Source organism: Mus caroli, unplaced genomic scaffold, assembly GCF_978045245.1.
Source record: "Mus caroli unplaced genomic scaffold, Mus_caroli_1 scaffold_5, whole genome shotgun sequence".
Classification (NCBI taxonomy): Eukaryota; Metazoa; Chordata; class Mammalia; order Rodentia; family Muridae; genus Mus; species Mus caroli.
In genome coordinates, this window is record NW_028227260.1 from 149,304,619 (window position 1) to 149,329,029 (window position 24,411).

A 24,411-nucleotide genomic window follows, 5' to 3' on the forward strand; every position below is an offset into this window, starting at 1 on the left:
CCCCATCCCCTCAGAGGAGAAGAGGAGGGGAAGGGGATAGTGACTCTGTGAGGGTGGACTGGGAGAAATGCAGCAATCAGAATGGAAAATGAATAAATAAATAAATTAGTGGAGAAAAAGAAAGAAAGAAAAAGAAAAGAGTTTCATAGCCTTTCCAGAAATTCTTTAAAATGCTGGTGCCAGTTATTTATTGTCATCATAATGATGTCACTATAGTGAAATGTATAATAAAGCCTTTGTGTCCGACTTTGAGTGAAATGTTTCAGCAGAGCCTTTGCTATGTTTGGGTCAATCAGTAGACTGAGAATTTGGGGGGGCTGTTTGAACCTTAAATAAATGTTTTCTCTCTGGAAAGTCTGCACTTGGTGCTACATGGGAGCTTTCAACTGCACAGACCTTGGTCCCGAGACACTCCAGGCAAACCTGTAGTTCTTGCTTGCTGTGGTCCTAAACCTATAGCATATATATATATATATATATATATATATATATATATATATGTGTGTGTGTGTGTGTGTGTGTGTATATGTATATATGTGTATATATATGTATATATATGTATATATATAATGTATGTATGTATATATATATATATATGTGTGTGTATATATGTGTGTGTATAACCTATAGCATATATGCACATATATATGTATTATAGCATAGATATACCTACAGGGCATAGATATACCTATAGCATATATATATATATATACGTATGTATGTATATACACACACACACACACACACATATATATATATATATATATATATATATATATATATATATGCATGCTATACCTCTATACCTATATATACCTATATCCTATACTTAGGATAACGTCAGTTCCAATACCCATGACTTAGTTCTGAATTACATGTCTCATCCTCCAGCAAGCTAGCCATAATCAAAAGTGATTGAGATTTGTGTGGGTTGTCTGCCCTCATGGGCAGCAATGGTAATATAACTCCGGTAGTTGGAACCTTTCCCAGTCCCAAGTAACCTTGTATTATGTTTGAATAAAGCACCTGAATAAGGTATCTAGGTGTCAGTCTTTTCCAAGAAGGCTGAACCTCTCTTCTCCTTTGGAAAATGTTCATGTATCTGTGCTGTGGTTAGCTGCAACTCAGATCACGAATGTCTGGGTGTCAGGTAGCTGTCAATCAACCTAGAATAGCTTCAGCTGCAATATTCCACGACTTAGTTCTAAAGTACATGTCTCTTATCCTTCACCAAGCTGGGCTTGTCATGTTCTCTTGAATAATGCAAGATAATGAACAGAAGGAGAACTGTGCACGTCATTACTTAAATGTCCTCCTGTATCGCATCTATACAATAGCATCTCATTGACCAAAGCAAGTCACATGGTCAGCCTCAGAATGGAAGGATGTGGAAATATTCTCCTTTAGTGAATGAAATTAAAAATTCTCTTGTCTTCAAGCCATGGTTATCATTGGGGATAAATGGAACCATACATATCCCACCACATAATTCCCTCAAATATAGACATCTGCTTAAAGTAGACATAGCTTATTTGATTATTCCAAATAAGAAAATTGACGGATATGGCCACACTGTATGCTAGTCAGGGGTTGAAATAGAGAACTGCACCAGAAAAACATTAAATCTTGGGAAACAGTTTGCTAAACAAATGCAGTGCTAGAATTAAGAATTCCATAGTTCTTTGGTCTGCTCCACTCATCCTGCATACACCATTTTAGCTTTAGTCTCCTGTCTCTTTCCTGGCCCTTTTCCTTAGAATCTAAAGTGGCAGAGTGACAGCTACTGCATCTATGAAATTTTTATCGAAATAGAAGTATTAGAAGCTAAGGAAATTGTTCAGGGGTTAGAAACACTTGCAGTTTTGGTAGAGAATCTAGGATTCAGTAACCCACATTTGATATCTCATAACTACATATAACTCTAGCTCCAGGGGATTCAATATCCTCTTCTAACTCTTAAGATTCCTGCACATATGTAATGTATATATATATATATATATATATATATATATATATATACACACACACACACTCAGGCCCACACAAATATACATCAATAAATGTTTAATAACGATAGGACTTCCTTTGAAAAGGAGTACAAAGGTACAAAAATAGAAGAAGATTTTAATTTTCACTCTGTACTCTTTAGCTGTCAAATTTCTTTTACTGTGCCTTTTATAGTAGAATTCACTGTGTCACTAAATCATTCATTTAGTGAAAATTGTACAAAACCATAAAGTATTATATACAAAACGACTATAATGAACAGATTCCACGTGTATCCTCCACTGATTTCACTTTTTTTCACCCAAGCTTAGGAACCACAGCCATAGACACAGAAATTCATGTCACTGGTGGAAGATAAAATTGGATTATTGAGTTATTTGATGAAATTTCATTACTGTTAATCCTAACTGGCATAAACAAATGCTTGACTGAATGAATATGTAAGTAAATTAGAGAGAAGTGATAAATCTCCAGGGCAGAATTTCAAGTAACTTATTTCGATATTTTACCTTCAAGGAAATGAAGGATAATTCCTAATTCCTCAGGTGGCACCTGTGCCTAGTGACTTGGTTTTTCAGTAGGGAAGTTGGAGCACAGAATCCCTTTCAGACAATGTGACCTGTCCAACACTCCCTCAGCTAGATGGTGGCCAAGATAAACATCAAGTAACCGGTTATGATGACAGTATATACCTATATCATTATGGGGTTAAAATAACATTTAACCTTTATGGTCTTCCTCTCCAAAACACAGCACCTATAAAAAACATAAGACAAATTCCAGTTGATCTATGTTCTTTTAAACTGTCAGGATCATCAGAATCAAAGGCGCTCTGAGAAATTGTCACAGTCAAAAGGAACTTAGGAGAAATCAAATTAAATGTTGTTGGGGAATTACTCTGCATGGTATTCTAGAACATATACAAGTTTACTAGTTAAAGATTTTTTAGATCTGAATAAAATATAGACTGTATTTATTATGGACTTTATTTAATGGTGGCATATCAATATCACTTCATCTAATAAACATGCCACACCACTGGGTAGGCTGGATATATGTATATGGAACTCTTTGTCCTATCTTTGTGGTATTTTTCTGTAAACAAAGCTATTCCTAAAAATAAACTATAATAAATATCCACTATTAATTCTGGAGAAACATTTAATTTATGCATATTACAGAATATACAAATGAAATAACTAATCACATTCAGACAAGCAGAAAATTCAAACATGATCCAGGTATTTGTGTGGCCCAGGAAACAGCCATGACTAAAGCTATACCTTAACAATGAGCCCATTTGACAAGGACTCTGAGCTGAGAAAGTACCCAGCATATATAAACTGCCTAATAAGTACACACTATCTGTGCTGTGTATTTGAACAGTCTTTATTTATGGGCAGTCAGGAAAATGTTTCTTTTTCTCACATTTTAAAGTTGTGATGTATTAAGGGCTAGAGAGATGGCTCAGTGGTTTAGAGCCTTTGGCTGCTTTTGTAAAGGATCCAGGTTCCATTTCCACCCCCACATGATGACTTACAACCATCTGTAGTTACAATTCAAAGGAAACTGATATATTCATCTGAACTCCATTGGCACCAGGCATACACATGCTGCACATACACACATGTAGGCTCATGCACACATGCACACATGTGAATAAAGTAAATAAGTAAATAAATATTAAAAAAAAAAGCAGATTTGCTATGTCTGAAAGCAATGGAGGCAGGGGCCTTGCATAGGCTTTGCTTACTACTTCCTGCTCGCCCCAGTGGAAAAGCTTTGAAGAAGACAAGCCAGGGGATACCAAAAAAAAAAAAAAAAAAAAAAACCCACTCTGTGCTATCTATCATGTGGGGGCCAGCAGAAAGTTATTCTGCAGTGGATGGTTCTCAGTAGAAAAAGAGTGGAATCAAAAGATTGATTCATTTAAGGTCTGTGGCCTCCCTTCCCCCAGCCTGGAACCTGCTTGCTCAAGGGTGGAGCTACCGGCTCATTCGTCCTGCCACGCCCACTGCTGAAACCTGCCTTTGCTGCCTGGAGGCACACACGTGTTCGTCCTGCTACTGGACCCTGAGTTACTTGGCGGGATATTGGGTTCCCTCCCCCTTCCTTTATAACTGAGTGTCTGGAAATAGTAAAATTGAGCCTTGATCAGAACTTGTTGTCTTGGCTCCATTGTTTCTTCCGCCCCGTCTAGATTCCTCTCTTTTCAGCGAACTGCCATTCTCAGTTGAACCGTTCGTGTTGTGGACTGCGGGCAGGCCGCAACAAAGGTCAGAAGGTCCAGATGGAAATATGGAGACCTACTTGAAAAAGGTTGGAGGAGAAAGTCCTTAGAAGCTGTGGGAAGTGAGGCTGGGCCAAGGGATGCACATATAGACCTTCCACCTTTTACTGACTAAACTGCTATCCTTGTGGCCTGTGACTTAGATACCATTGGTGTTCACTTTATAATTATTGTTTCTCCTTTGTTGTGATTTCAAGTGAGATGGTTTCTAAGCATGTTTGGATGAATTTTAGACGGGCTGTAAGACATAGCTCAGTTGGTGAAGTACTTGTGGTGGCACATAGGTTTCTAATCCCAGTGCTGGTGATGCAGATACAGGAGAAGCCTACATTTAAAAGAAAGACAAAAACAACAATTTGGAGGTTCCTTAAGAATGACACCTGTAATATACCATATAAACACATAGAAAAATCCATATGATCATCTCATTAGATACAGAAAATGCTTTTGGAAAAAAAAATCTAACACCCTTTCATAATATAAGTCCTGGAGAGATCAGAGGTACAAGGGACATACCTAAATATAATAAAGGGAGTGTACAGCAAGCTCATAGTCATCAGCAACTTAAATGGGGAGAAACTTAAAACAATCCCACTAAAATCAGAAACATGAAAAGGCTGTCTACTCTCCATACCTATCAATAAAGTACTTGAAGTTTTAGCCAGAGCAATAAGACAACTGAAGGAGAGCAGGGCATACAAACTAGAAGGAAGAGGCCTTTATTTGCAGATGATATGCATATATATATATATATATATATATATATATATATATATATATATCCCTAAAAATCCCACCAGAAAACTCCTACCAATGGTAAACACTTTCAAAAAAAGTAGCTGGATACAAAGTTAACAGGAAGGATTGTAGGAGTCAGAAGGATCAAGGACACCACAAGAAGACCCACAGGATCAACAAGCCTGGACTCATAGGAGCTCAAAGAGACTGAACCACCAACCAGGGAGCTTGAATAGGACTGACTAGGCCCTCACCACATATATTACAGTTATGTAGCTTTAGCTTCTTGAGGATCAGCTAACAGTGAAAGCAGCTAACACTGTGGCTGACTGTTGGCTGCCACTGTGGCCCTTTCCCCCTACTAGGTTGCCTCATCCAGCCTTAATATGAGGGGAGGCCTGCCATTTTCTGAAGGAAAATGGAGGTGGGGTGGGTGAGGTGTAGAGAGAGACTGGAAAGACGGGATGGGGATATAATATATGACAGAATAAATTAATTAAAAAATTAACCCACAATAACTAGTAGCCTTCCTATAAATGAATGGCAAATGAACTAAGAATGGAATTGAGAAACAACACTTTTCACAATGCCTCAAATAACATAAAATGCCTCTGGGTAAACTAACCAAGGAAGTGAAAAACTTGTATAATTAAAATAAAACCTTTTAATGAAGAAAGAAATTAAAGAAGATCTCAGAAGATGTAAAGATCTCCTGTGGTCATGGATCCATAGGACTAATACAATAAACATGGCCATCCTACCAAAAGCAATCGACAGATTCAAGGCAATCCCCATCAAAGTCCTTCACAAATTTCACAGATCTTGAAAGGACAGTTTTCAATTTCATGTGGAAAAAACAAACAAACAAACAAACCCAGGATTTCAAAAACAACCCTGAATAATAAAAGAACAATTGGAGGTCTCACCATTCCCAATTTCAAGTTGTACTATAGAGCTATAAAATTTAAAAAAAAAAGCATGATATTGGCATAAAAACAGATATTCTGGTCAATGGAATTGAACTGAAGACCCAGAAAAAAGTCCACATAACTGTAGACATCTGGTTTTTATAAAGAAGCCTGACATATACACTGGGAAAAAATATAGAATCTTCATCAAATGGCAAATGGATTGAAAGAGGAGCTTTCACACCAATTCCCATAGCGCCTGTACTGGTTTGCACTCTAACCAGCAATGTAGGAAGGTTCCTCACCAACATGGGCTGTCACTTTTTAGTTGGTCTGCATGCAGAAGAATGCAAATAGATACACTCAACCTAATAGAATAGAAAGTGGGGAATAGCCTTGACCTCATTGGCACAGGAAAAGACTTTCTAAACAGAACTACACTGGCACAGGCACTAAGATCAACAATTAATAAATGGGACCTCATGAAGCTGAGAAGCATCTGCAAAAGGACATTATCATTCAGACAAAGCAGCAGCCTAAAGGATGGGAAAAGGTTTTCACCAGCTACATACACATTTGATAGAGGGCTAATAAAATATATAAAAGAATCAATAAACTAAGTGCCAAGGAACCAAATTATCCAGTTTTTTAAAAATGGAGAACATATCTAAACAGAGAATTCTCAATAGAGGAATTTCAAATGGCTGAGAGACACTTAAAGAAATGTTCATCATCCTTAGCCATCACAGAAATGCAAATCAAAACTACTGTGGGACTCCAAAACTGTCAGAATGTCTAAGACCAACAAAACAAGTGATGGTGAGGATGTAGAATAAGGGGAACACTCATATGTTACTGGTGGGAGTCCAAACCTGTACAGCCACTATGGAAATCAGTGTGGCAGTTCCTCTGGAATGTAGGAATCAATCTATTTCAAGATACAGCTACATCACTTTTGGGCATATACCCAAAGGATGCTTCATCCTACCACCAAGTCACTTGCTCAACCATGGCCTTTGCTGCTCTATTCATAATATCCAGAAATTGGAAACAACATAGATGTCCCTCAACAGAAGAATGAATAAAGAATACATGGTACATTTACTCAATAGAGTGTTACTCAGCCATTAAAAATAAATGCCATTGAGCCGGGCATGGTGGCGCACGCCTTTAATCCCAGCACTTGGGAGGCAGAGGCAGGCAGATTTCTGAGTTCGAGGCCAGCCTGGTCTACAAAGTGAGTTCCAAGACAGCCAGGGCTATACAGAGAAACCCTGTCTCAAAAAAAACAAACACACAAACAAATAAATGCCATCATGAAATTTGGCGGTAAATAGATGGAATTGGAGAAACATCATCCTGAGTAAACTATCCTAGGTCCAGAAAAAGGATAGTAGGTATTCAGTAACATGTGGATATTAGCTGTGAAGTCAGTGATAACCAAGCTTCTTTCCAAAAACTGACAGCAAGACCCCGTTGCTGAAGACAACACCTGTACAACTCAGATCAAATGCCAAGTCAGTGCTTGCATAGAGCCTTCACCCATATGTTCCAGTGTATTTGGGACAGGGAGATACTCTGAGAGTTCTCAAAAGATTGATGTAAACACCAATGCAGCTACAAATTCTTTGTCTATAATGGTGTACTGCCTACAAGATATGCTAGGGCAATGGTGGCACAAAGCTCTAACAACTGACTTAACTTAAGGCCCGCTTCACAAGATGGAACCCATACCTAACACTGTGCTTTACAGTTTGAGACTGGATCTCCCAGGGACCTAAGGTAAAACCAAAGAATACTTATCAAAAAGGAAAGAAAAAAAGAAAGAAAGATGCCATGATAAAAATGACTCCTAATGATATTCTTCTATACTCATAGATCAGTACCTTATTCAACCAGCATCAGAGAAACTCCCTCCACAAGCAGATGGAAACAAATACAAAGGCCCACAGCCAGACACTGTGCAGAGAGTGAGAAAGCTTGGATAATTCTTTCTTTTCTCTTCTCTTCTCTTCTCTTCTCTTCTCTTCTCTTCTCTTCTCTTCTCTTCTCTTCTCTTCTCTTCTCTTCTTTTCTTTTCTTTTTGTTTTTCGAGACAGGGTTTCTCTGTGTAGCCCTGGCTGTCCTGGAAATCACTCTGTAGACCACACTGGCCTCGTGGGGGCACACACCTTCAATCCCAGCACTTGGGAGGCAGAGGCAGGATAATTCTTTTTTAAATGGGATGTCTCCATCAAATCCTTCCTCAGATCTCAGAGGAAGAGGAGGCAGAAAGAGTGTAAGAGTCAGAGGGGATGAAGGACACCAAATAAAGTTCTCTAAATCCCCATGAGCAAAGCTCATTTGAACTCAGAAAACAGTAAGCACAGGGTCTGCACAGGCCTTCACCAGGTTATATATCATGGCTTCCAGATTAGTGACTTTATGGGATTCTTGAGTATGCAAACCAATATTGTGCTTTCTCTTGGGCACTTTTTATTGTTTAAAAAAACATTTTAAACAATAAGAAATGATAAAAAAAAAAAAGAATGGCATCTGTGGTTGATCTTTACACACACACCAAACTTAGAAATTCTATTCACTTGAATGAGAAAAATACATTTTTCTGATTTTTTTTTATTTTTTTATAAGATATTTCCTTCAGTTGGTTTGTCCTGTCCAATTTCTATGTGATAATTTTTGTTTTATCTTATTATACTTTATTTTGTTATTGTTTAAAAAATATGAATAAATAAATAAAAACCAAGCCATTAAGATGAAGGTTAACAGCAGAACTGTTAACATTCATTCCTGCTGGGAGCGGGGAAATCAGTTTTCTCCAAGAGAGTGAGACTGGGTATACTTACCAGGGCAGGCCTCATCTTCAGGAGAAGTTGACCAACATATAATGGACGCCACAGTTTTTGTGTGTGTTTTTATTTGGTTACTATTTGATGGTTTAGGTTTTTTTTTTTTTTTGAGGGGGTTCAGTTTTATTTTGTTTTCTTGGTTTTGGGTGATTTATTGTTGTATTGGGATTTTTGTTTTTGGAGAAAGAAATTAAAGTTGGGTGGGTACAGAGGGGGAGAGGGACTAGAAGAACTTTGAGGAAGGGAAAATATCACCAAAATAGATTTGAATTTAAAAATCATTTTAAACAATAAAATATTATAAAAAGAATGGCATATGTGGTTGATCTTTACACACACATAGCTACACAACAAACTTAGAAATTCTATTCACTTGAATGGGAAAAATACATTTTTTGATTTTTATTTTTTTATAAGATATTTTCTTTATATACATTTCAAATGCTATCCTGAAAGTTCCCTATACCCTCCCCCCACCCTGCTCCCCTACCCACCCACTCCAGCTTCCTGGCCCTGGCATTCCCCTGTACTGGGGCATATAAAGTTTGCAATACCAAGGGGCCTCTGTTCCCAATGATGGCCAACTAGGCCATCTTCTGCTACATATGCAGCTAGAGACAAGAGCTCTGGTGGTACTAGTTAGTTCATATTGTTGTTCCACCTATAGGATTGCAGACCCCTTCAGTTCCTTGGATGCTTTCTCTAGCTTCTCCATTGGGGGCTCTGTGTTCCATCTTATAGATGACTGTGAGCATCCACTTCTGTATTTGCCAGGCACTGGCATAGCCTCATATGAGACAGCTATACCAGGGTCCCTTCAGCAAAATCTTGCTGGCATATGCAATAGTGTCTGGGTTTGTTGGCTGGTTATGGGATGGATCCCTGGGTGGGGTAGTCTCTAGATAGTCTATCCTTTCTTCTTAGCTCCAAACTTTGTCTCTGTAACTCCTTACATCTACTAATCTCTAACTGAAATTCAGTATGTGCTTCAATTAAAAATGCAGGCAACAAATTACAGTGACATTAGCAGAATCCATGACTGTATCACCCAAAGAAACCCCAGGCATCTTTCATGTCACATTACAGTACTGGTGATATTATAAAATGCAGATATTTTTGAGACAAGGTCTCACAATATAGCCTTGACTACAAAATGTCCATCATACCAAGATTCATAATTAAAAAACTAGAATAATCTAATCATCTATTTATAGGAAAATAGAAAAGTATAGTTATTTGTTTTTAGAATGAAATGAATTAATTATTGCTACAAGGAAGAATCCAGACTAACTATATAAAATATTGAGTCAAAATTAAAATAAGTTCCTCTGGAATACAATGACTGAAACTAAGGTTTGTACACAGGTAAATTTGGTTGGGGTAGAGTTTTCAGTGAATAGAAGTAGGAAGTTAGGTAAAAAGAAGACTAATATTTCTAACTTATCTACAACTGTAGAAAATTAGAGTTTAATCTTATTTAGATCCTTGGAGAGCCTCTTAAAATCAAACTATACAAAAATACAAAAGAGAGTTATGTATTCAAAGGTAGTAATAAAAGAGGATCCATTTCCAACTCCCATTTGACAAGGAAGTGAAGGGTTGAATCCTGGAGTGCTAGGGTACTCCAACAAACATTAGTGTGGAAATATCAAAGAAGCCCTAGTATAGAACCTGAGAGAGTCACTATGATTTAGAGGAGGCACTACCTGAATATACAAGTTAGTTACTAGACCAGAGGCTTGACTAAAAGCTGAACTGAATCTCTCAGGATGGTCACTTTTTATTTAATTTGTGGTTCCTAGATTTATGTAGACACAAACCATAATGCATTTATGTACAAAATAAAAACAGAAGTAAACTGTGCAAGGATGGGCCAGTGAGATGGCTAAATGGGTAAAGGTACTAAACCTAATGACCTGAGTTTGATTCCAGACCCACATGATGGAAGAGAGAACCAACACTTGAAAGTTGTCCCATCATGGCACAGGCTTCACAACCCCAAGATACAAATCAGTAGACAGACAGACAAATGTTTAACTGGCAAGGTGACTCAGCCAGCAAAGATGCTTTTCACCAAGCCTGATGACTTCAGATCAATCCCCAGGCCCCAACACGGTAAAAGGGAGAAACGGCCTCTAAAAATTATCCTCTGACCTCTGTGTGCATGTTTGTATGCTAGTGCTAGTTCAAGTGCATGCATGTGCTTGGGGGGGGGGGTGCAGACACAAACTCATTTACAGAGATAGATATATGATAGATAGATAGATAGATAGATAGATAGATAGATAGATAGATAGATAGATTGATGTAATAAGCATTTTAAACCATCAAGGGGAATAAGACACACATTCATATAAATAAATAGATAAATAAATAAGCAAACAAACAAATAAATGTAATAAACATTTTAAACCATCAAGCAGGACAAGAGGAACTAATATAGGGTGAAGGGCAAGACAAGGAAGAGTCAATGAATGACTGAGAATATGATCAACATATAATATATATATACATGTATGGGTTTTAAAATGCTGTAAGGGTGTATGCAGTAGACACAGCTAGTAAGTGGCAGAATTGAAATCCAAACATATGTTACAGTTAACATATTGGGTCTTTGGCATATACTGTGTAGATACTGTCTACTGCCTACCAAATAACCATTCTGATTTTGCTTCCTCTGGTCAGAGAATGGCAGTTAGTTCTGTTAACAGACAAATATACCTGGAGTAGGACTGCCACAGAAGTTCCCTGGTACCCACACAGGCCAGGTTTTCTTCTTCACTTGGCTGTTGCAATGAGCCCAAGGCTAGCTGACCTTGAGCAAGCTCTCCCATGGTCTAAGGTGACAGCAGCTTTCATGTTTGCATTCTCTACCCAAAACAAAAAGAAGCGGAGGGGAGGAAAAGGCTCTCCTCTCAAGCATGACAACTCCCTGTCCTCAGGCTTCTGAGATGTAGTCCACAAAACAGTTTTCTCTCAGTGGAAAATTCTGTCATAGCTTCACATCCATTCAGGTGTGAGAGATGCTATATGATCGACTATTCATGAAATACACTGCCACTAGCAAGAAAATTGGGATTCAGTTCCATAGAGAGAATGTGAGGATGAATACTGGAGGGCAACTCAAGGTTTCTGTCACTAGGAGTGGAAAAAAAAATACTAAGAGCAGAAGTGTACAAGCATGGATAGGGACAAGCATATGGGGGAAAGCAGAGAGTAAGTCGGGGTGAGACATGAAACCCAGACTAAATTTATATAAAAATGCCATAAGGGAATTGATATTTAAAAAAATAATAAGTTAAATTAAAAAAAATTCTATCATAGTAGCCATGTGACTCCGGGCAAATTTTAAATCTACATATCTGCCTTTAAATTATGAAATGAAAATACCTAATAACTCTCAGAGTTATAATGAGAGCTAAATGGGATAAGGTAAATAAAATTGTATGGTGCTTGGTATGCAGAAAATGCTTAATAGTAATAAATGCTGGCTGGTTTTAATTCACTTTAGTGAGTCAGCAGCATCGGGACTTGGCCTGGAGCCATCTGTCAGATAAGAGATCTTATCAGTGGCCTTGAATTGATCAGGCTTAGGTGCTTCCTGCGGACTCATTCCCACAACAGTCAGAAGTGTTTAAAGCCAGTGTTGGCTTAATAATTTACAATGAAAAAAATGGAACTGTCAGGCAAACCAAATAGCCTGACCAGGTTGTCCTCTCCCTGTAGGCAGTGAACATGTGGTGTCATAAGGTTGATTGCTGAGCACGAAATCAGGAGAAGCAGAATTCACTGTAACAGTTCAAATATTTAATCTCATGGCGCTCTGACAGCCTGTTGTATCCATCTTAACAAATGGGCTTGTCTTATCAAGTGAAACAGATGCTTAGACTAGAAACACTACCTAAAACACTTCCCCTAGACAGTGCACAGGGAAAGGGATGACAAAAACAACAAGTGCAAATTGGGGAAAAGCTGGGAAGGTAAACTCAAAACACTTACCAAATGGGGAAAAGATATCACTTGCTTTTTCAGAGCTAAAGGAGTGGTTTACTCATAATAAAAACCCTTTATATCTAGCATAATTTTGGAAAATGTACTAGGGAAATATTTTAGCAAAGCAATTTTTTTTTCTATCTAGCTCCAGAGTAAATGGGGCATAAAGAAACTTCACTGTGGAGTTAGGGGAGCTAGCCAGTGTTTAAGAGTGCATACTGCTCTTGAAGAAGACCTAAGTTCAGTTACCAGCACTCTCATTAGGTGGCTCATAAACAGCCTGTAACTCCAGCAGAGATCTGATATCCTTTTCTGATATTTTCACAAACATGCACATTGTCCACATACATACCCATACTAACTCACCCCCAAATAATTAAGTGATAAAATAAATCTTCAAAAAATATAATCTTGTTTTACTGAATTAGAAATGAATGCATATAATGCATAACATTAACAATAATGAAAATATATATACACATTCATGAGGTGATAAAAGTGCTAGATACATATTTTATAAATAATTAAAAACATCCACAGAAATGAATCTTACTCATTTAACTCTCAAGAAACACACAAATTTTTTTTCTCATCTCCAGTTATTTGGGGAAGAAATACCATTGGATGTAGTACACTATGAGTCTCGTGCAGAAATGATGTCCCCCAAATAAGAAATTATTTTAAATTAATGTGTTTTGAGAAATTCCCATTGCTCCTTTGGGAGACATATATTCCCTAGAGCGGTTAAACCTTTTAAAATTGCATAGAAATCTTATATAATCACCTTTAAGCTGGTAAAAATAGCAAGCTGCAAGTTAGCTCTCTTGTTAAAGAACGTCACTAGAGACAAGTGAGGCTACATGTATCCACCTACCTCTACTTCTAGAAGACATATAAAACTTCCAATGAAGCGTTTTCTAATCCACTGTTCTATTGGAGGGGGCTAATGTTGACAAATGTAATACTGTCAGTATTAAGATAGCAAATATCATAAACTTCACATAGTGTGCTATATGCAATGACCTTGACTTCACCAATACCATACAATGTGAAAATATGAGGGATCTGTGGCTTGCAAAAACATCATCCCTAGACAATGACATGGACATTGTCTGGGAACTTGTTGGAAATGCAAATTCTTGGGATCTCCCCAAAACTACTGGAATCAGAAATTCTGAGATCAGACCCCAGAAATCTGTCTCTAACAATTCCTTCATGTTGAGCTTGGTGACTCCTACAGCTTGATAACCACTGATCTACACAGACCTCACTACTTAAAAGACAGTCCATGAGCCAGCAACATTAGATGACCAGGAATCTGGAATAACTCTGCACTCTCATGCCTCATCTTGGTTCTGCATTTTCACAAAGTTTCTGGGTAGTTTATATTCACATCTAAATGTAAGAACTACCATGCTTATACAGCAGTCATAGAAGTCATATGTTGAATGGTATCCTTCCTCCACGGTATTATGTTCAAATTCTGACAGCAAGGCCCTGAGAATATAACTATATTTGGAAACAGGTCTTATAACAATTTGATCACATGAAAATGAGGGCATTATGGTAAACTTTCTGCTGTGATTTTTGTCCTCAGGAAGAGGATTTCACACCACGGATATGCACAGAAGAAAGGCTATTACTAACACAGCAAGAAGGCAACTGCATACAAATCAAAGGGATTAGCTTCACAAGTAGAAAAGCCTATTGATACTTTGATCTTGGATGTTTTATCTCTAGGACTCAGGGAAAATAAATGTATTTTCTTTATCTCATTTCCTTTGTGGTATTTAGTGTGGCAGTTGCAGAAAATTAAGAGTCTCCAGACTCAAGTAGGTACTGGAATTTATTGGAGTTTTTAAAACACTAATAAACTTGGTTTCCATTCCCAAACAGTTCCAATAAATGATCTAAGGATTAACCCGTAAATCTGGGTTTTTAAAAAGCCTTCTGATAATTGTTACTGTGAAGCAATCTTTGAAAGCTATTCATATCTACACCAGGCTTAACAGGCAAACCATCCAAGACTCAGAGCTCTAAGATCTAACATCTACAATTTCAATCTCTTAATCCTTGCCTATTCAATCTCCGACCGTTGTTTTCAAAGTTGGTCTTTCTAGACATTGAGGACTCCTACTTGAAGGAAGTCAAGAATAGCAGCTGTCAGTGCATGACAACAGTGTTCCCCTCATATATCATCATTTGTTATTTGGCCTTTTATTTTGGTTTTATCTCCCACCCCAACCAATGCCCTTCAGTAGGACATCTTCCACAGGACAAGTACACAGAAGTCCCTCCCTCAAGAAAATCTCTTAGCACCCAGTTTTGATAGGTTTTCATAGTTTCTCTTGTTACATTGCCTCCAGGCTCCCCAGGATCCAACGGATAAGACTTAGATTCTATAAATCCTCACACCAGGCTCTAGTATAACAGCACTAAACATCATTTAAGTACTAAATCTTTTCCATATCCCTATATCTCTAAACCCTGGTTTATATTTAATATTGATGGAAGGCATATCATATTTATATGTGAATGTGGATATATATAGGCTATAGCTTCTGAATGTTAACATATTAGTCCGTTTTGGGGTGTTTGTGTGTGTTATACAGGGTTTCACAAAGTAATTGAAAACCTCCCTGGTCTTCTCCCTTTTCTTATAAAGCCAGAAGTATTCAGTGACGAAAGCTCTACCCCAAGGACAACATCCAATCCTACTCTCTTTTCCAAGTCCTTACTTGTAAACGTCAGAGTCCCATTGTCAAGCCTCTTAAAAATCTCAAGATATGCATTAATGTTCAACACATGAAGGTTTCATAGACAAGGTTTTGAACAAGATGGAATCTTTTCTAAATGTGATTTTACCACCTTGAGTAGTGCTTGGTCCAACCAATAACACAAACACAATTTCAAACAAAAATTTTCATAGCATCCTAGCAAAACTTCTGGCTAGCTCTCCAAATCCATCAACAACACCCCTCCCAATAAGCCTTCCATTATAGAAGCTAAAAGGCCTGCTGTTTCCCCAACCACTCTTGCCACTCAGAGCAGTTTATATGCCCCCAGATCCTGACAATGAGGTAAAAGGGGTATTTGTTAGGAAACTTTGAGGGAAATAGGATTTTTTTCTCCTCTGCAAAGAGGAAGTTGCATGAAGGAAAATACCTTGCTCTTTTCTATCCTTTGTTTCTTGCACTTGAATACAGTATAAGGGCATCATATCTGGAGCTGTTGAAGCTGTTCTGAAATCATAAAGGTAAGGTATTGTCCCAGAGCCCCAACATTATTGGACAATTGTATTCAATTGCTGTCAAACTTCTCTATTACTAAAAGTACTTTTAAAATAGATATGTGTATGTGTGTGAAACATATGGACTTGTATATATGCATATTTCTATTTATTTTTAAAACAGTATAATCTGATGACCCACATTTTGAATACCATTGAATTATATAGATTATATTATTATATTCTAGGGGTGGAGAGAAAGGTTGCCCATAAATTGTTTGAGAAATATGAATTGCAAAATGATTTAATCATTTACTCATGTTTCCAATGTACCTCTACTTTATGGAATCTCACTGACAAAAATGTGAATAAGAGTCATGATAAAAGTGTGAAGAGCTAGGTTATCAGGGAAGTGGGAAATATAACTTATTTTAAAAGCTTCGTGAGGGTCACTGAGAAGGGAGCATTAAGGGCTCTCTGACTAACCATCTAAAGTTTCACTAATTTTTTTCCAAGAGGGATAGGAGGGCTTTTTTCCTATAGTCATAGATTGTAATCCATAGGACAATTCAGAAAATAGCCATCTATAATCAGGGGCTAATAAATTGCCACAAAATATTCCCACATCCATATTTCTCGCACAAGATAAAAACCAATCCTGGGGTTAAGAATACTTTGGTACCATACCATCGGGTAAGTTTTCTAGGACAGAATAATTTTGTGATGTCAGTTCAGACCACCTGTTAATATATCACATTAGACTGAATAATGCTGACAAGCAGTCGGCTGTCAACATGAGCCACAGCTTCATGCATATCACATGCTCTCTCTGTTACTCCTATTCAAAACGACAGCAATAATTAGAGTGTAACGGTCACAGAAACATTTTGCTGCTTAATGGTAGTGAAATGAGAAACGCCCCCTCCCCAAGCTGATTTTTCTAAAAGCAATGAGTTTTGACACTCCCTTGCAGGATACACGGATAGAAGACAAACTAACGTGTAGCTTTGTACTGGCAAATCCTTCTAAGAAACAGAATAGGTTCTCATTGATCTTCCTGCAAAGGAAATAATAGGCTTTGAAGCATCTCTGAAAACAGAAAATAAAAAAAGCAGCAATAGCCTCCAATTTTTTCCCTAGAATATTCCATGGAGTCTTTTAATGAATTGTCTCAACATTTTTGTTGCATTGGCACAGATTGTCCCTCCAAAATATTTTGATTCTGTCTGTGATCACTTTATAGGTATGCAATAACTGCAGTTCTTTTCCAGCTCCGGTGTGTTGTGTTCTGGGCTAAAGGGTTCCTCCAAGATCCCAACTCAAGGCACAGTGAGACACCCTGCCACCTTGCTGAATAAAGAAAGCAAAGCCCCCAGCTCGGCTCTTGAGCTCGCCTGTCCCCACCTCTAAAAATTGCTCAGGAACAAAAGGGGGCTTAAGTAAGCAAAGACAAAACAAATCAAACATCCGTTGTCCCATAAACGCCGCATCAAGACATTTGAAGGTACCCGAAAAATTAAGAACACTGCTCCAGAGTTTGGTTTTAGCTGGGGGTCTAAGCAAGGATTTGATAGTCTCTGACGTGTTTTTTTTTTTTTTTTTTTTTTTTAAATCTAACTTTCTGTCTACAGTGGAAAGAACCAGAGAAAGGAAGAAAAAGCAGACAGAGACAAGGTCTGGAAGACCCCCCACCCCCACCCCTCCACGCAGCCAGCACCCTAACAGAGTGTATCGAATGGTGAGAACTTACCTAGTCCTCACTTACAAGGAAAGGACTGGTCCAGCCTCAGATGGGAATCGCGCCGCCCAGGAGAGTAGCCGAGGAAGTCGCAGAACTGGAGCCGATGCGCAGACCCCGGGAAAGGAGAGAAGTCCTGACGCTCCTAACCCAAGGGACAGGAGTGACTCACCCACTCGCTTGGAGCCCGCCTTTCTTCCACCCCGCCCCCAGCAGGTAGAGGGACCGCATGAGAGGCGGTCTCCAGCCGCCCCTACCCACAGGCTCAGTGCCAGCCTCTACCAGGAGGCGGCGCCACAGTAGAGCTCAGCACAGCTTGCCTGGTCACACAACTATCCGCCCTCCTGCTGAGCCTGTCGCGGGGCTCCCTCACCTCTCAGACTCTCTAAGCGAACTCTACACATCTTCCACATGCTTTCTGGACTATTGCTGAGGCCTTCAGGGCCCAACTGACCCCTCACAGAGGTCCCCCACCCCATCCCCATTCTCCCCCTTGTGGGAGCACCAGAACCCACCCAGCCTAGAGAAGGTGTGGCTGGTTCTTCCAGCTGGCTATATCTAGGAGGGACACACTCCTCAACCTGCCTTGCCAGCTGGGCATGGCCAAGGTCAGACCACTTGTACACTTAGCAGCTATTCCTGAGGTAGCCTACAGCCCACCACAGGCCACACACTAGTTACCCTGCCTCCTGAGACCTCCCTTTGATGCTCTCTTCTTGCAGGTGCCTAGGATCTTAGAAAAAATAGTCAGCAGGAATGATGAACTCATGATGTAGCAATGGACAGCCTCTTCATTAGACCCTGAATAAGAGGAGCAGTGAAAGCTCTGACCAAACTGGGTTTAGGGCTGGTGCTTCCTTGGTACAGTTGGGACACCCTAGTATGGAACCTCCATTGAATAAAGTTCTAGATTCTGCCCTGGGACTTGGAGTTTCCTTGTCAACAGTCTCTTGTTCTGCTGGGGGTGATGGGTGATGAAATGGCAGCCCTGTCTATATCATACCAAAGCTGAGATCAAGCTGTAGGAGGTAACACATGCTTGTGATCCAAGCACTAAGAAAACTGAGGGAGAAAAATGTTCATTCCAGAAAAAAATAATCAGTACCACCACCTTAACATTTTTTGTAGCCATAGCTGTCCTGAAACTCAACAGATCCTCCTGCCTCTGCCTCCCATGGGCTGGAATTAAAGGTGTACACCACCACATCTGTCTACCTTAACTTTTTATTTAAAGAAATATACTGGGGCAAAGAGCATATAGAAATAAGTTACTTTAGCTTTGAAAGAGTAAGAGGTCAGAGTGCATAGAAAATGAAGGTAGAGTAGGAAGACAGTAGAGCATTTTCCCAAGGACACTGTGTCAGCTGCCACATCTTCTACAGCTCTGATAAAGGAAGGGTTTGCTTATGCAGAACAGTGGAATAACTTTCCCAAATATACACCCTCTCATCTCTCCACTTCTACTTTCTCATCATCATTAGAAATGCAGATCTCTCTCCTAACAGGATGCATAAAAGCTAAGAAATTTGCCATTTCAACTTCCCATTAACCCTGCTGATGGCCTGACCCATTGGGAAAGGATCTTTACCTATCCTAAATCAGATAGGGGACTAATATCCAATATATATATATAAAGAACTCAAGAAGGTGGACTCCAGAAAATCAAATAACCCCATTAAAAAATGGGGCTCAGAGCTGAACAAAGAATTCTCCCCTGAGGAATACCGAATGGCAGAGAAGCACCTGAAAAAATGTTCAACATCCTTAATCATCAGGGAAATGCAAATCAAAACAACCCTGAGATTCCACCTCACACCAGTCAGAATGGCTAAGATCAAAAATTCAGGTGACAGCAGATGCTGGCGAGGATTTGGAGAAAGAGGAACACTCCTCCATTGTTGGTGGGATTGCAAGCTTGTACAACCACTTTGGAAATCAGTCTGGCGGTTCCTTAGAAAATTGGACATAGTACTACCGGAGGATCCAGTAATACCTCTCCTGGGCATATATCCAGAAGATGTCCCAACCAGTAAGAAGGACACATGCTCCACTATGTTCATAGCAGCCATATTTATAATAGCCAGAAGCTGGAAAGAACCCAGATGTCCCTCAACAGAGGAATGGATACAAAAAATGTGGTACATTTACACAATGGAGTACTACTCAGCTATTAAAAAGAATGAATTTATGAAATTCCTAGGCAAATGGATGGACCTGGAGGGCATCATCCTGAGTGAGGTAACCCAATCACAAAAGAGCTCAAATGATATGTACTCACTGATAAGTGGATATTAGCCCAGAAACTTAGAATACCCAAGATACAAGATACAATTTGCAAAACACATGAAACTCAAGAAGAACGAAGACCAAAGTGTAGACACTTTGCCCCTTCTTAGAATTGGGAACAAAACACCCATGGAAGGAGTTACACAGCATACATTTAAAAAAAAAAAGATTACTTTTAGGTTTTATTTTCTGCTTGTGACTATTCTGCCTGCATGTATGTCTTTGTACCACATGAGAGCCCGGTGCTCATGGAAATCAAAAGAGGGTCACATCTCCTGCAACTGAAGTTACAGAATGATCATGAATCCCCACCATGTAGGTGCTGAGAACTGAATTCAGGTCCTCTGTAAGAGTAAAAGATGCTCCTATTCATTGAGCCATCTCTTCACTCCCCAGAGTGACTCTCAATGATCATGACCCTGCCTTATTCATGTTGATACTTAGGACTCAATTCCTGGGTCTCAGATTCTATATAGTAAATGTGAGTTAAATGAATCAATGAATATATGATTCTGGTAATATTAATATATTTGCCTAATAACCTGGATGCCTTGTATACATATAAGCTACTTGTTGAAGAATGTGATTTATTTGACAGGTATGAGTTTTTATTGAAGCTAAAACCAAAAATGTAGCAAAGCATTTCATTGCTAGTTAATTTTCCATTATTGTAGCAAATACCTGTGGTATACAACTTACAAAATGAAAAAGTTTATTTTGGCTTAGAATATTGGATGTTCTGCTGAACAATTCATTAGCCCCACTGTTTTGTCCCCATGGTAAAGTAGAATTGCACTGCTATGCAAAAAAAAAAAAATATTGCTCAACTCATGGATGAGAAGTGATAAAAGGAGGACGGAAGGTACCAGGGTCCCATTATTGTCATCAGAGTATGCATCCTTAATGACTTTAGACCCTTTCACTAGGCCAAACTTTCTAATAGTACCAGGGGCTAGGTAAACACATTAGAATTTGGAGGACACCTAAGATTCAAACTATAGCATACTCATTGAGAATTTTTTTAAAAAATGTAAACCAGGGCAAGAAGAGAGCATGTAGGTTAGGGAGGAATTAGAAAGGAGAACAAAGTTGGAAAATCCCTTACTATTTTCTTAAAATCTATTTATTTCTTCATTTTACATCCCAATATCAGCTCCCCCTCTCCTACATGTACCCCCTCATGCAGCTACTTCCCATGTTCCTCCATCCCCTTCTCCTTTGAGAAGGGGGAGCCCCCCTCTACTCTTCCCCCACCCCAGAGAGGCAACAGATTTAGGGAGAAGACCCCTGCTCCTGTTGTTGGGGGACCTACATGGAAACCAAGCTGCACATCTGCTACATATGTTTAGGGGGCCTAGGTTCAGCCAGAGCCTTACTCTTTAAACTGCCCTGCTTTGTGCAATGAAGGAGAAAAGCTAGAGAAATTGAGTGATGCCATTATACAATAAAGTAGGTAGAGATATGGAAGAAAAGACAATAAGATGAAAAACATGCAGTAAATGTAGGCAAGGCCTGTATGATAATCACTGTACTGTCTGAGTAAAGTTTTGCCTTTTTTAAAAAATATTTTTTATTAGGTATTTTTCTCATTTACATTTCCAATGCTATCCCAAAAGTCCCCCATACCCTCCCCCACACTCCCCTACCCACTTACTCCCACTTTTTGGCCCTGGCATTCCCCTGTACTGGGGCATATAAAGTTTGCAAGTCCAATGGGCCTCTCTTTCCAGTGATGGCCAACTAGGCCATCTTTTGATACATATGCAGCTAGAGTCAAGAGCTCCGGGGTACTGGTTAGTTCATAATGTTGCTCCTATAGGGTTGCAGATCCCTTTAGCTCCTTGGGTACTTTCTCTAGCTCCTCCATTAGGAGCCCTGTGATCCATCCACTAGCTGACTGTGAGCATCCACTTCTGTGTTTGTTAGGCCCAGGCATTGTCTCACAAGAGACAGCTATATCTGGGTCCTTTCAGCAAAATCTTGCTAGTGTATACAATGGTGGCAGCGTTTGGAAGCTGATTATGGGATGGATCCCCGGGTATGGCAGTCTCTAGATGGTCCATCCTTTTGTCACAGCTCCAAACTTTGTCTCTGTAACTCCTTCCATGGGTGTTTTGTTCCCAATTCTAAGAAGGGGCAAAGTGTCCACACTTTGGTCTTCGTTCTTCTTGAGTTTCATGCGTTTAGCAAATTGTATCTTATATCTTGGGTATCTAGGCTAATATCCACTTATAAGTGAGTACATATTGTGTGAGTTCCTTTGTAATTGGGTTACCTCACACAGGATGATGCCCTCCAGGTCCAACCATTTGCCTAGGAATTTCATAAATTCATTCTTTTTAATAGCTGAGTAGTACTCAATTGTGTAAATGTACCACATTTTCTGTATCCATTCCTCTGTTGAGGGGCATCTGGGTTCTTTCCAGCTTCTGGCTATTATAAATAAGGCTGCTATGAACATAGTGGAGCATGTGTCCTTCTTACCAGTTGGAACATCTTCTGGATATATGCCCAGGAGAGGTATTGCAGGATCCTCCGGTAGTACTATATCCAATTTTCTGAGGAACCGCCAGACTGATTTCCAGAGTGGTTGTACAAGCTTGCAAATCCACCAACAATGGAAGAGTGTTCCTCTTTCTCCACAGCCTTGCCAGCATCTGCTGTCACCTGAATTTTTGATCTTAGCCATTCTGACTGGTGTGAGGTGGAATCTCAGGGTTGTTTTGATTTGCATTTCCCTGATGATTAAGGATGTTGAACACTTTTTTCAGGTACTTCTCTGCCATTCGGTATTCCTCGGGTGAGAAGAAGATGGCCTAGTCGGACATCATTGGGAATAGAAGCCCCTTGGTCTTGCAAACTTCATATGCCTCAGTACAGGGGAACACCAGGGCCAAGAAGTGGGAGTGGGTGGGTAGGGGAGTAGTGCGGGGGAGGGTATGGGGAACTTTTGGGATAGCATTTGAAATGCAAATGAAGAAAATACCTAATTAAAAAAAACAGATTAAAAAAAAAAGAATGCTGAGAAGTCACAAGGGGGTGGGGTGCTCAGATCTGGCAGGACTGAGATGTAAGTGTGATTGGGACGCATGATGTGAAATTCCTAAATAGTCAATAAGAATATTATATTCAGTGAAACAAGAATGCTACAAAATGAATGATTGAGGAAGGGAAAGAGTAAGCAATTAAAGTGACATAGCAATACTGTAAGGAGGACATGACAGGGTACTACAGGGTTAAAAAGGAAGCTTGCATGTCTTTGTGGAGAAAGTAGAAGAGTTGTCATCAATTTCACCACGATATGGCATCTTGTAAGACAATTACAGGCTTTCTAGAACAACAATGTGAGAAATATGTGGAGAATGACAAATTTGCTTTGAATTTGTAGACTATGTCTCCTGTTTTCTATAATCATTTTAAGGTAGATAGTGTCTAAAATAGCTCCTGAGTTAAGAGTTCTATTTTCTGATAATATTCTAGATCATTCTGATGGACTCTACTGGGTCATGTGTCCATCTCTAAAATAATCACCACTACCATTAGGCAGGTAGTGGATTCTGATTGGCTGGCTCAAGTCATGTTAGAGAGATAGATAGCATGTTCTGATTAGCTAACTTGGTTCAGGATGGTAGGCATGTAGTGTACAAAGATTGGCCACCTTGGGTAATTTTTGATAGGAAGACAGTATACTTTGTATACTAACTCAGCACATGTTAGACAGGTACATGGTCTGTTCTGATTGGCTAGCTTGAATCATAGTGCATGGATTGAATCATAGTGCATGGACAGGTAACGAGTTCTAATTGGATGACTTGGGTCACAGTTGGCCATCAAGTAGTACACTCTGATTGGCTAGCTCAGTTCATGATGGACAAGCAAGCAGTAAACTCTGATAGGGCAGTTTGTATCCTAATGGACAGGCACGTAGTCGGCTAACTCAAGTCATGTTAGAAAGGCAAATGGTATACTATGATTGATTACCCTGAGACATGATAGACAGTGTTCTCTGACTGGTTAGCCTGGTAGTGAGGGATAGAAAGGTAGTGTTTTCTGATTGGCTAGTTCAGGTCATGTTTGACAAGCTGGAAGTATGCTTTGGTTGACTTGCTTGAGTCATAACAAACAAGCTGGTAAAATATTCTGATTGGCTGTCTGTGAACATGTTCAACAGAAGGAAGAAGACAAGCTGGCTAGTTTGAGTCATGCTATTAAGACAGACACTGCAATAGGATTGGTTTGTTTGAGTCATGATGTAATCAACAAATACAGTTAATGTATGGCTTAGGTCATGTTTGACAAGGGGGTAGTATACTCTGTTTCATTTCCTTGAATAATAGATGCTCTGGTTGGTTAGTTGGTTGGTTTTGATCATG

General features: G+C 39.2%; 1 protein-coding gene across 1 annotated transcript in view; it reads right to left on the minus strand.

Annotated features, from left to right (window-relative positions):
- Window positions 1-17,845, minus strand: part of Sytl5 (synaptotagmin like 5) — a 259,986-nt gene extending 242,141 nt beyond the window's left edge. Inside the window, exon 1 of the mRNA XM_085838277.1 lies at window positions 17,765-17,845. The gene's annotated coding sequence lies outside the window, so the exon portion shown is untranslated. The remainder of the gene's footprint in view (window positions 1-17,764) is intronic.
- Between the last annotated feature and the right edge of the window lie 6,566 nt (window positions 17,846-24,411).